Raw genomic sequence first — 14,436 nt, 5'->3', positions numbered from 1 at the left:
ACCCATCTATATGTTGTCTACAAGGGACACACTTTAGACCCAAGGAAAAAAAATAGGTTGAAAGTGAAAGTGTGGAAAAAGATATTTCACACAAACAACAACCAGAAAAGAGCAGGAGTAGCTATACTAATATTGGACAAATTGGACTTCAAATGTAAAGCAATTAAGAGAGACAAAGAAGGATACTATATATTAATAAAAGTCACAATTCTTCAAGACAGCAAAGAATCACACACAGAATACTACATGACATTGCTAAAAAAAAATCAAAAAGGACCTAAATAAATGGAAGGACATACCATGTTCTTTGATAAGAAGACTAAATATAGTTAATACAGAAATAGATAAATGGGTCTTCTCAAAATTGAAAACTTTTGAACATCAATGGACCTTGTTAATAGCAAGATCTAATGCTTCCCTATAAATGTCACCAATTTAACTGTAGGGTTACATTTTTGTAGGATTCAGAAAGTTAAATGCTATGAAATTAAATTCTCCTGGTTTTCTTTCTACTTCTCTAACTTCATATTCACAGACTTCTTTAAAGAGTTTCCTTCCTGTGGTCCTTCATTAAATACTGGTGATTTTTAACCTTCAGCCTGTGATCCAGTTATTTCTCATTCAATTTATCACTACTGAAAATTTCCTCTATATCTATTGTTTCAATTGCAGTCTTTATATTGAAGATTCCTACATATTTGTCTCCAGCTCCCAGTACCAGTCCCAAGCTTCATATTCACATATACAAATTTCTCCTGAATCATTTTAATCACTTTTCCACAAAATATCACAAATTAAATATTTCTAAAATTGCATTTCTGATCCGCCTTTCACCAGATTCTAACCAAAAACTTGATCTTACTTTACTTTTGTCTATCTCAGTAAATGTCCTTACCATTGAGTAATTTGGTCAATTCAGCAATCTGAGAATAATATTTTTCCCTTCTCCATCCATTTAAAGAAAAATATTATTGATTCTGCAACTAAAAATATCATTAAATGTATTACATCTGTCACCATTCTCATGGGACTAGTTTAAACAACCATCATTTATTGGGTTAACTATAGCACGTTACCTTCAAATGTTTGAGTAGGAGCTCTGTAGTCAGAAAAATTGTGTTAAAACTCAACTTCACAATTTATCTGCTCTATTTTCAAAAAAAAGTATATAGCAAGGATCACTTATTGCCTGTGTCCTCCCACAAGTAATTTAACATCTCTATACCTCAGTTCATTTATTGATAAAATATAAATGATAAAAGTAAATAACCCTAAAATTTATTAATTTTGAAAAAGATATTTTTAAACACTTTGAACCATATCCCAAAGATAGGATATTATACAGCATTCCTTAGTTAGCAGAAAAACTAATTTTTTCCAAAATGCATACTGAATATATTCAGGCTGAAATCCAAAAATGCTTTTACTATTTTAGTTGGCTCTAGCTAATTGTGATCCTATTCATTTCCTAAGCTTCAAACCTTAGTCTTTTCCCCAAAAATGTATCCCTTGTCTCTTCCCATTCTTGTCTATCACAACTCTTTATCTTTGTCCATCATTGTGCTCTAGGAATGAATAATAATCATCCTGTGAGCTGGGAGACAAGGAAGACTCACTAGTCTTGAGGACCAGGATGGATTCCTGTGTCCGTTTTTTCTGTCTCCTCAGTCTTTATGAGGACTTCGCTCTTTGCCTGGGAGGAGCTTTCAAAAGAAAATTCCCTAGAGCCAGTTTTGCAAAGTGTGCAAAGTCTCTAAGGATCTAGTTTCAAATGTGTTCCCAAGACAAGGAGGGGAAAACAATTAGGGAGACCTGGCTCTTTAGGAAATGAAGGCAGACTAGTGAGGTTTCCTGCGTAACTTGTGAGTCCCGATAAACTTTTATTACCTTGCTCTATGTTAGAGCACACAATGATTGATGGAATTCATTCTCTCACCATCCAGACCATCATTTAGGGTGGCAGCATAATTTTTGTTCAAGAATAAAGGCCCTTGAGCCAAACCGTCTTGACTCTACTTGTTGCTCTATCAATTTACTAACCTGACATTTGGTTTGTTATTTAAACTTGAAAATTTGTTTTATTCATTTTTTCAGTTTCTCCCTCTGTTTTTCTGTTCCTACCCTATTGCTCCTTCATAGTTAATGTCAAAATGCAATCACTGACTCCTTCAAATCTTTTGAGTTTTACTACTGTGATTAAATACCTAAGTGTTTCTAATATGCAAAAGTAACACAAATACATCATAGATCACTATATACTCATAAGAAAGTTTTAGCAGATGCTAACACTGTGCTCAATTTGTTTCAGAAAGCTCTACTTATTCTCTTATTCTTTGTTTTTTCCTTTTTCTACTTCTTTCTTTTTCCATGTTACCATATGTTAATTATCTTTTTTGTGGTCTTATCTACTATCCTACTTCAAATTTGTATTGGTTGTTGAAAATGACTTGGTGCCTTTTATTATTTTTGAAAAATAGCCATTTTTCTCATAAATATATCTTGCCTTATTCCCCCTCCTCTTGCCTTTTTGAATTATTAGTTTTTGAGTAGATATTTTTACTCTATATTCTACTATTCTAAGGGTCTTTTGCTTAATTTCCATCATTTATCCTCTCTGCTTTTCCAGAGTTTGTTATCTTACTTATATTCAATTTTACTAATTTTCTTTTGATCTAAATTTAATCTGTAGTTAAATCTATCTAAAAAGACTATTTTCAAATATTTTCCCAATATTTCCTTTATTTTTCTTGTGCCAGATCTCTGCCAATGTTTTAATGTTTCATTTTATGTACTTGATATAATATATAATTTATATATATATATATTTATGTATGTATAGTCTCTTTATAATAGCTGTTTTTCGTATGGCTTATGGGATTAATTACATTGTTTGTTGTTCCTTGTGGTTTTGGATCATGCTTTTTTTTGATGTTATTCCATAAAATATTTGAATCTTAATAAAAGAAACATGAAACATTTTAAGCTGTCCTGTAGAGACAACTATGACTTTATTTCAGTGGGAAAGAATCCGAGTCCCATAAATCTTCTCTCTTTGTGTTTGAGTAGAGTACAGATCATGCTCTTTTGTCTCTTTTCTGACTGGCTATTTTTGAGGTCACACCAGTCATTATATATTGAACATTTTAGACATAATATTTGGCCTAGAATGATGTTACATTCTTTCAGAAACCTCTTATTTTTGTTTTATTGTACAATACAAGAAGACCCATCTCCTAGTCTCATCAGTCTTCTCATACCAGTGAACAAAAAGGAAATAAAGACAATAATCGCAGGTAGTGGTAATTGTACCTGCTTACCATGAAGATCCAGGGTTGTTGCTACATAGGAAGGTCAGAGAGGAACATGTCTGAAATTCAGGGAAATCAGTGGGGAGACTCTTGACTCTTCCATGATGTGATAACAGGGAATGGGCAATTGCAGCAGCCACACCCTGACAGTACCTGCTGGTGCACTTCCTGTCCAGTGGTAAGGAAAATCTGTAGTGGATGGCAGAAGGCAGGTAGATGAATAATAATTATCACTGCCTCAGGATCAACTGCTGGAGTGGGAACTGCCCATTGCTTCCCTAGACTTCTGACTCTACTCTTCAGTGATTACATTTTTTGCCACTTTTAAGGAATCTCTGGGACTCATTATATTTGACCCTTCTCTCTTGAAAAATAGAAGATGGTAGTCTGTATACACATACAAATGCATACACACACACACACACACACACACACACCCAAGCAGCCTCCTCTAATATGTGCAACAAAATGCAGCATTAGAAGGAAGCTAGTGTGCAAGGCATGCATTATATCAGACACTCTTCTTACACTATTTATTAGTTATTTTCTCACCTCTCCATTCTCCCACATGCTGTTGTAGCAACAAAATCTGCATGGGCTCCATTTTACTTCACACAAATTCAACCTGATAGCGCCAAACTTTAGCTTTTGACTCACACTGGTTCCTTCTCCCTTCATAGTTCTCTTCTCACAGCATTTGCCTTACCCTTCATGACCCCAGGTTGACGTGATCCTGGGACTCCTCCCAGTGCCTAAACAAGAGCAGTCAGAAAGTCTGGGGATGATTGTATCAATGGGCTGACCTTTGATCAACTGGAGTCAGGTCCCCCTGAACAAAACACTCCCTTCCTCCAACTTTCTCCCTGAATCCTACTGCCTATGCCCTATATATTATCCTGAGAAGAACTCTCAGAGGAGAGCACCATGGATCAAGCAATCATTTGAATCTAGCTATCACCAGCTCCATAATCCCTGGTTGTTCTCTGAATAAGTCCCCTTTTCCTTCCATTTCTCCCTGGGTTTTTATATCCTAAGAAAGGAAGAAATCATAAGTATTCCCCATCTTTTCCTTTTCCTGCTGTGAAACCCAGGTTAGGGCACTTCTTCCTTGTGGCATTATTCACAACCAGATGAATCCAAGCTCATTGTTTTCCCATCATAGAAATGAGTAGATCCTTTTCTATCTAGTCTTGCTATGTCTTCCCTCCAAGGTCCATCATTATGTCATACAAAATTCATCAGATCAATGAATTTATTCAGATTAATTTTAATTGTCTGGACAGTTTCATTTTCACAGTTTCTTATACAAAGGGATATATGATACATTCAGGACTAAATCATATTATCTTCGATATGGTTTATATATTAGATATATTACTTGTTCTCTTGTTTTATCAAAATTTGTCAACAGGAAGTTATTGTGAGGACTTAGAGGAAATTGGGCAAAGTTAATAGCTTCCCTCTAAACATTAAATGCTTAAGGAGTTGTAACAAAGACTGAATTGCCAGAAAGGGTCGATGAGAAAATGGCATTTAAACTCAACACTTGGAGGATGTGTAAGGAGCACAATGAAGTTAGATTAATATTCCAGGATAAGTGAACTGCACAAATATGGGAAGAAACATACCATTTGGGTGCATTCAGATGAGGTCAACTTTTAGGTTATTTGGTTAGCTATTACTTCCACAGAGGAAGAAAGGGGAAAATTCAAAGGGACATACTTGCAACTGCAGTTATTTTATTTTTCATGGAATAGGTAGAGTTTTCTGAAACAAATTAAGCAAAGTAGAGCAGGCTCAGAATTTTAATGACTAATAGGGATCTATTATATATTTTTGTTACTTTTCCATGTTAGAAACACCTAGAAATTTAATCACAACAGTAAAAGTCAATAAAACATTTGAAATAGTCTGATTGCATTTGGAGATTATCCATGGATGAGAGATAGTGTGGAGGAGACAAAGGGAGGCAACAACTGAAAAAATAAATGAAACAAGGTTGTGAATTTGAATAACAAACCCAAGATCACCTTAGTCAATTGATAGACAAGCAGAGCAAAAATCATCTGGCTCAAGGGCCCTGATTCCTGAACAAAAAATTACACTGCCTCCCTAAATGATGGTCTGGGATGGTGAGAGAATGAAGTCCATCAATCATTGTGTGCTCTAACATAGAGTAAGATAATAAAAGGTTTTGGGGACTCAGAAGTTACTCAAGAAACCTCACTAGACTGCCTTCGTTTCCTAAAGAGCCAGGTCTCCCTAATGTCTTCTTCTCCGTGACTCAGGAAAAGATTTGAATCTAGATCCTTGGAGATATTGTGCACTTTACAAAAATGGCTCTAGGGAAATTTCTTTTGAAAGCTCCTCCTGGGCAAAGAGCAAAGTCCTCATAAAGACTGAGGAGATAGATTAAAAAAAAAAAAAAGGAGACAGGAATCAGACTGGTGAGTCTTCCCTGCCTCCCCACTCACAGGTACATCCCAAGGCCACAAAGGTGGACTAAAGGAAGGAGAAAGGATAGCCAGGAATGGGAGGAGATAGGGATAAATAGTTGGGAAAGAAGACTAAGGTCTGAAACTTAGGGAATGAATAGGACCACAATTAAGAAGGTCCATCAATATAGCAAACGAATTTGGATTTCAATATGAAAACACTGTGTGCATTTTAGAAAAACAATAATTCTACTAACCAACCAAGAACAGATTTATGGATTATTTATCCTTATTGTCTCATTTTATGGATGTTGAAACTGAGGTATTGACATGTTAACTTACTTCTGCCAGATCACACTCCTTAAAGGTAATGCTGTTATTTGCTTTTCTTCAAGATAGAACAGAAAAGTAGAAAACTGGTTTTAACCACAATTAGACTGCAGAATGCATGCTCTTAAGCACTAGAAATAACCATGCTGTAACTAACAGAAGAAAAAATGATGGTTTGAACTAGTCCCATTGACAAATGTTATTATTTTAAATGTATTGGAGAATTAGAAGTAAAAGTATGTTTTGATGTGTGGAAAGGGAAGAGCTTGATGTTGAGATTTCTGATTTAGCCAGTTCACTTCTTTAATGATAGTGACACAAGACAGAAATCTACCATATTTTCTTGGTCTCTATTTTTCTCCCAAGCTGTTCTACTGGGTTTCTCATATCACTGTTTGTCTACTTACTAAATACTCAGACAGTGCCCCATTGTAGGATATAATTATCTGAGTTGATAAATCTACAAACAAGAATATAATACTATCACTCCCTCTTATAAAAATTCAGAAATGTAGCTTATTTTTCTGTTTTAGCAATCAGCTTTGCATTCATCTAAATAAAATCCCCTTTACTGATTATCCATTGCATATTTTTTGACAATTTAAATGCTCTTTACACTTTTGAAAATGCTCTTTATACTTCAGTGACACAAGCAAATTTCCTTTACACTTGTAAAGAGCCGTTGAGGATTACATGAGAACATGTGTTATGTACAATACTTAGAACATAGTACTGCTCAAAATATAATGGCCAGTATATTTATTTTAACATACAGTACTTATTTCCTCACTCATCATGTGAAGTTATCCTAAAAGAATCTTACTTGTATGTCAATATTCAGAGCATTAGTCACAATACTCACAAGGCAGAAACAATTTTAGCAACCACCAACAGATTAATGCACAAAGAAAATGGTGGAGATACATACAATGAATCATTATTCAGCTGCAAAAAGAAATGAAATTGTAGTACACACTTCAACACAGATGAACCTTGAAGACTTCACACTGTGGGAAATCAATCAGATATAAAGGACAAATATCATGATTCCACTTACAAGAAATATTAGAACAGGCAAATTCATAGAAAATTGATTAGAGTGTACAAAGGGCTGGGGGTGGGCTGGGGGTTGGGAAGGTGTGATGGGGAGTTACAATAAAAATAATAATATATATATGTACAACCCATTTCTGATCCTATAATCCTGAACTATGTGTCAGTTAAAGAATGTGTTGCCCTGCAAGCATTCAGACTTCATTTTCCCCAGATTTACTGCCTCTCTGGTTAGCTCTGCAAACCAAGAGGGATTCAGAGAACGCACAGAAATTCTTAAGCCAGATGACCCTAAGCACAATAATCCCATGGGCCAACATGACCCTCAGAGTCTGAACACTGGACATCAGTCAAATCAGGCCATGTGCCTTTGTAAAATGCTTTATTAAAAGGCTCTATAAAGCATCATCTAGTTTACATATTCAGCTGACAAGGAAAGCCTTTTATGCAATAGGAATGGTTGGGGCATGGCAGGCTCTCTGGCTTCCCACCCTTCTCTCTGAGATGGAAATGATGGGCAGGATCTCATCTTTGGGTCCCACGGTGCTCACAGGATCAGCCAGGGGCTTGGTAGGATCAGTCTTACCACTGGGATCCCAGGGCAGCATGATCTTCAATTTGATGCCCAGCACACCCTGTCTGAGCATGACATGGTGCACAGGACCCCCCACTGTGGATCATCAGGCAGTCCACAATCTTCTTGGATGTAGCCCTCTGTCCTTGGAGTTTTCCAGATACTACAACCTGGCAAGCCTTGGTCCCACTCCCTGTAAGAAAAAGCAGCACACCATAGCTGGTGCTCAGCACAGCAAGCCCTCCTAGGAGTTGTTAACACAGGGTCTCTTCCTTGGCAAGGGCACAGAGACCTCTTGGGACCACCTTTTCAGCATAAAACTCTACAGTCCTTGGGAAGCCAAAATTCTTCTGAACTACAGCAGTCAAATTGCCAGATCCTCTGGCTTTTCCCACCTGAACATTGTGTGTCCTGGTGGCCCCAATAATGATCCCTGTCCTGGTTAATGTAACTTGAACCTCAACTCCACAGTAGCCATCTCAGATAGTTCCCAAGTGAGAAACACATTCAGTTCAGCTTTGAAGATGTCATCAGCAACACACTTCCTCTTCTTAGAAATTTGCACTGTCATCTTGCTGCTGCAAGCTGCTGAATAGAAAGGACTCTCTATTGCATATTAATTTCCTTTACTGATTATCTATTTCAGTTTATGCTGAAAAAAAAATGTTGCTTATGGATTTCTGAGAATAATGTCTAGATTCCTGATCTAGAATATTATTTTTTAGGAATACAGGAAATTATATTTAATAAAAGGTAGACTGCTATTGGCATTTATATTGATAATTCACCAAAAATTTGCCTCCTTAGAAAACCTGGATCCATTCCTTTCCAAAGTTTGCCACTACTCTACAAAGTATTCACTATTTTATTACAAGGTGAGATTTATGAAAAAGGCCTCTATTCTTATAGACCTTTCTAAGAATGTCTCTTGCAAACAGCACCTCCTGCCCTTGGTATTGCTTCTTAGAAAATGTTTACCATTTCTTCCTAGGAGCTCCCTGTTTATCTATCCACAGTGCTCTGCCCATTCTGTGACCTGTTTATCACAGGCACATTCCCCTTAGCTTTGCTTCCCTCATTTCATTGCTTTGACAAGGTTCCAAATGCCTTACTGAAACTGTGGACATGGTGAGATTAGGTGGTGGGTGAATGTCTCTGTGGGGGTGGGAGCTGTCTTTTTAAGGCATGAGTAAGGCATAATTTATATTTTCCTTCCCATTCAGTTGATGATCACAACAGAAGGTAAGTAATGAAGTAGGTAATAAGGAAAAATCTTTGCATAATTTAGTCATAAGGCCATTGCAAATTAACAGAAAGAAGTATGCTAACAAAGATAAACATATTGTATAGAACTCTCACTTTAATCAACTTCATAATTTCTTCCAGACTCCTTGCATTTAGATGCCACTCCTTTACAGTGCTCTTTATATAATACATTTCTAATTGTGTGAATTAACTGATGAAGAGAAAGTATACAATTTTCTGAAATTCTTTTCTCTCCCTAGGTCTACAAAGCTCCAGATTGGCCAGCACACATATGTAAGGACCGTGCACTTACACTTCTGCCTCACCAAGCAGGATGTTCCTGCCCAATGTCACTCAGTTCCATCCCTCATCATTCCTATTGCTGGGGATTCCAGGACTGGAAACACTTGACATCTGGATCGGCTTTCCCTTTTTTGCTGTGTACGTAATTGCACTCATAGGAAACTTCACTATTCTCTTTTGATCCAGGCTGAGAGCAGCCTACACCAGCCCATGTTCTACCTCCTGGCCATGTTGGCCACCAATGATGTGGGTATCTCCACAGCTACCATCCCAGAAGATGCTGAACATCTTCTGGTTTAGCGTCAGGGAGATCATCTTTGATGCCTGCCTCACCCAGATGTTTTTCATACACAATTTCACTGGGATGGAGTCAGCAGTCCTCTTAGCAATGGCTTATGACCGCTATGTGGCCATATGCAACCCACTGCAAGACAGCACCGTCCTCACCAACAAGTTCGTTTCTGTGATTGGTGTAGCTGTGTCAGTGAGATCATTTATTTCTTCTATTTCATTCATATTGTTCATACTGCGATTGCCTTTCTGTGGGAATCATGTCACCCTCCATACCTATTGTGAACACATGGGACTTGCTTGCCTGTCCTGTGCCAGTATCAGTATCAATATTATTTTTGGCCTAGCTGGTATATCTTTCCTCTTTTTGGACCTTATAGCCATAGCTCTTTCTTATGTTCAGATACTCTGTGCTGTTTTCCGTCTTCCTTCCCATGAAGCCCGACTCAAGTCACTCAGCACATGTGGTTCACACATTTGTGTAATTCTTGTCTACTATGTACCAGCCCTCTTTTCCTTTATGACTCATTGCTTTGGCCAGAATGTCCCCCTCTATATCCACATTCTTCTGGCCAATCTTTATGTCACAGTTCCACCAATGCTCAACTCTATCATACATGGAGTCAGAACCAAGCAGATCTATGACCATGTAAAGAAAATATTATTACTGAAATAAAGAAGTAACTAAAGCTAATACAGATGAAATAGGTGGTCTTTGGGCCAGAAAAATCTCTTTATATTAAACAGATACAGATCCACCAACAGAAAGTCTTATTCATATTTACTTCCATCTGTAAGTATTTAAATGAGTCTAAGCATTGAAAACAGAAGTTTTATTATTCTATTCATATAATCAATGAGAGCCCAATGAAAAGACCTTATATATGATTTTTGGACACTGATATCTGTAAAGTTAAAGTATGATTTAGACTGTTTGTCATATTCTTTTGTGCATTTGCCAACCTGTCTCATTCATGTGGGTATTTCACATTTTCTTCTCTCTTTATCACCAAGCCTGTCTTTCTGCTTCTCTCTTCTTACCTTGCATCCCCCTCTTTGTCTCTCCTCCCTTTTCTTCTCTCTCTCCAGAAACATTTCTTTACCAAACTCTACTAAGTGCTAAATGTTACAAAGCCAGAAATGGTGGAATTGAGATGAAAGTCCAGGTTTGTTACCTCCAAAGGCTGCAATTTCGTCTGCTATTATTTGAGATAATACGACAAAATATTTCTTATTTTGTGACAGAGACACCAATGCACTCATAGAAATTAACTGACTTATTCCCTTTAACTTCCAGTGCCAAATCTAGATATAAATAACTGTGGATCAAGTTTTGTTTTGGGAATTTTTCTTCTCACTTTTTTCTGGACTCAGAGCTAAGATCTTTATTTCTTTCTTTCCCTGCTTCCTTCCTGCCTTCCTGATTACTTCCTTTCATCTTACCTGCCTGCTTGCCTCCCATCATTCTTCATTTCTTTCTTCATTCTTCCTTTTTTTAATTCCCTCCTTTCCTCTCTTCCTATTTCCCTCTGCTCCTTCCTTCTTTAATCCCATTTTCACTTTTCTAGTTTTTTTTTCTGTATAAAAACAGAAAGATAGAAAGAAAGAAATATCATAAGTGCAACACAGTAAGTCTGGAGAATTATATTCTTCAACCTAATTGTGACAACCTAAATTGTCTTTTGAAATAGGTCTTTACTTCTCTCAAATATCCTCCTTTAGACAATTCTACTCACATCCCTCCATCCCCTCACACATACAGAGAAATGGCAGAATTGTTTGATACCCTGGAATACGCACAGGAATCTGGCAACCAGAAGAAATTTGGAGATTCTTTTAACTTCTATTGTAATACCACTAGCAAAGAGATAGACATTTCTTTCTTGGAGATGATTTCCCATTTTAGCATTTACCCAAGTTTGTGCAATTATTTTCATATCTGAGGTTCAGTGCAGTGTGTCTGTGGGGAGTTATGAGTAAATGTGAACATGAATTAATAAAAGATATCTCTTCATTTTGATACTAATGTACTAATTATGTATCAGCTTAAGAGATTATTCTGGGTTTTCTACCATTCTACAACCTATGTATGCCTATATTTTTATATGTATTCACATGTTCTATGTGTACCTGTATTTCTATTTTTATGTGTTCATGTGTTTAAATAAGATGTACTTTGTCTTCAAAGACTATTTCAATAAAAACATAAATCTCCGTGTTTTTTTTTTTTAAATATATTCCAGGTTTTCTATTGAGTAACAGACAATGAATATAAGATATCATTTTCCACATCTTCAAGGGGTGACCCTTCATAAAGTTTATGTCCCTTCCACCTAAAGTGTATGCCTCCATGTGGTTGGTTTGGACTCAAATTTTAGCAATAGCTTTTTTAACAAGAAAAATAGAGATAAAAATCTAGCCTACTGGAGGAGTTTTGAGATAAGCATTCATAAATCTTCGCATGTTGGGTTTTTTTCCTTTTAAAATAGTCAACTATTTTTACTTCACATCAGTGGCAAGATGTTCCTACCAACACTACCACTTTCTACCAGACACATTTTCCCTTACACGCAACCTGGGACTTGAATATTCTCAGGGCTGTATCCCTCTGCTTTACTGCTTTGTTTACTCAATGGCTATGCTGGACAATGCTACAATTCTGCTGATCATCAGGGTGACTGAACTCTGCAGGATCCCCTTTTCTACTTCTGATCATCTTATCAGCCATAGATCTGGCCCTCTCCATGTCCTCAGTGCACAGGATATTGGGGACCTTCTGGTTCAATGAACATGAAATTGGTTTTGGAGCATGTGGGGCCCAAATATTTCTGACACACACCTACACAGGAATGGAATTTGGTGTTCTCCTAACTACAGCCTCTGACCCCTATGTAGGCATCTATGTACCACTGCACTATCAAATCATTCTACAAGTGCTGGCAGGAATTAGGTATTACAGTGTGCTCAGTCCTGCTCATGCTGCCCATTCTCTACCTAATCCATCATGTCCTCTTCTCTGAGGCTCAAATTATTGCCCACTCCTACCATGAGGACATGGGCATTGCCAAGTCACCCTGTGCCAGCATTCTCATCACTGCCATCAGTGTGCTTTTTGTGGCTCCCTTTCTTATTTTGGATGTGGCACTGGTTAGAATCTCCTATGGCTACATCCTCCTATCTTCTTTCTGTCTTCCATCTCAAGAAGGCTTTCACAAAGCACTGAGCATGTGCGGCTCACATGATGGAGTCATGTGTGTTTTCTATATACCCTCCTCTATGTGGTCATCCTGCCTGCCCTCAATCCTACTACACTTGGTGTGAGAACTAAGCAGATTTGAGAATATGTTATCCATGTTTTCACTTCAAAGTAGGGTCTCTTGTTTTCTTTTGTACTTGAGGATGTGAATGTAACATAAAGAAGGCAATTTTAACTCTACTTTCCATTGGTTTTCTTCTTAATGCTCTTCAGATCATAGAACCCTGCAGATCCTGGATGACCAAGCTGTGGGGAATGCTTTTAAGTCTTAAATCACCAGGTTTCCTCTCCTTTTCATGTTGAGGGTTTCGAGTTTAACATTTCAAAGATGAAGCAGATATATGTGCTAATGATATGAAGAATCTGACTGTGAGGGAAGAGGAAAGAAGATGAGAGGATGTGAATATGAAGAGGAGTTGAAAGAAAGCTGAAAGTTAAGGCCAGGCTTTTTTGATATATAACATGGAATTGCATAGTGCAGCTTTATGCTAAACTTTGTAGATTTGGACCTACACTGGCATTGTTGCTTTGAATTTTTCTATTCATTCAATGATTATAAAATACCTTCTGTCAAAAGGTGATCTCACTGCCCTCCCTTCTACATGGGACCTAACTCCCAGGGATGTAAATCTCCCTGGCAACACAGGATATGACTCCTGGGGATGAATCTGGACCTGGCATTGTGGGATTGAGAACATCTTGACCAAAAAGGGATGCAAAATGAAATGAAATAAAGCTTCAGTGGCTGAGAGATTTCAAATGGAGTCGAGAGGTCACTCTGGTGGACATTCTTACACACCATATTCATAACATTTTTTAGGTTTTAATATATTGGAATAGCCAGAAGTAAATACCTGAAACTACCAAACCCCAACCCAGTAGCCTTGACTCTTGAAGAGGATTGTATAACAAGGTAGCTTACAAGGGGTGACAGAGTGATTGTGAAAACTGTGGATTGCACTCCCTTTATCTAGAGTATGGATGGATGAGTAGAAAAATGGCGATAAAATGTAAATGAAAAATAGGGTGGGATTGGGGGTTGATTTGGGTGTTCTTTTTTTCATTTTTATTTTTTATTCTGATTCTGATTCTTTCTGGTGTAAGCAAAATGTTCAAAAATAGATTGGGGTGATGAATGCACAACTATAGTATGGTAGTGTGACAGTTGATTGTACACCATGGATGATGTATGGTATGTGAATATATCTCAATAAAACTGAATTAAAAAAAAAAGTAAACTAACATGTAAGAAGTTTGCCTCTGAGGCCAAAGCCAGGATCAGCTCCATAAATGGGCTCCGAAGCCTCCTGCAAGCAACCAGTACAGAGAGTTCAGTCAGAGGTTTAAGGACCAACCTCAGACCCTGAAGGCAGCAAAGTGCTCCCTGGTCATCGGTGCCCCCCGACTCCCACCAGAAGCAAATGTAACTAATTGTTCAAAGAAAGAAGTTTCAACTTAGGCCTCCAGGTTCTCTACAGATTAAGATCAACCAAAAATGGGTTCTCAATAAAAGATATTCAAATACTCAAAGAAGTAATTTAATACAAAAAAATCTATAAATGCAACTCATTAACAGCTTAAAGAAGAAAAAAAGACACAGTCATCTCTTAGAGAAAAAAATTTCACTCAAATTTGTCACTC

The 14,436-nt window shown here is 37.3% G+C and overlaps 2 pseudogenes; one reads left to right on the top strand and one right to left on the bottom strand.

Moving 5' to 3' along the window:
* Positions 1-7,569: 7,569 nt before the first annotated feature.
* LOC119537135 lies at positions 7,570-8,271 on the bottom strand (annotated as a pseudogene).
* A 1,008-nt stretch (positions 8,272-9,279) lies between these two features.
* On the top strand, positions 9,280-10,215 carry LOC119538244 (annotated as a pseudogene).
* Positions 10,216-14,436: the final 4,221 nt, after the last annotated feature.

Source organism: Choloepus didactylus, chromosome 6 (genome assembly GCF_015220235.1).
Source record: "Choloepus didactylus isolate mChoDid1 chromosome 6, mChoDid1.pri, whole genome shotgun sequence".
In the NCBI taxonomy this organism is placed as follows: domain Eukaryota; kingdom Metazoa; phylum Chordata; class Mammalia; order Pilosa; family Megalonychidae; genus Choloepus; species Choloepus didactylus.
Note: the sequence above shows the minus strand (reverse complement) of the source record. Positions and strands in the feature narration are given on the sequence as shown.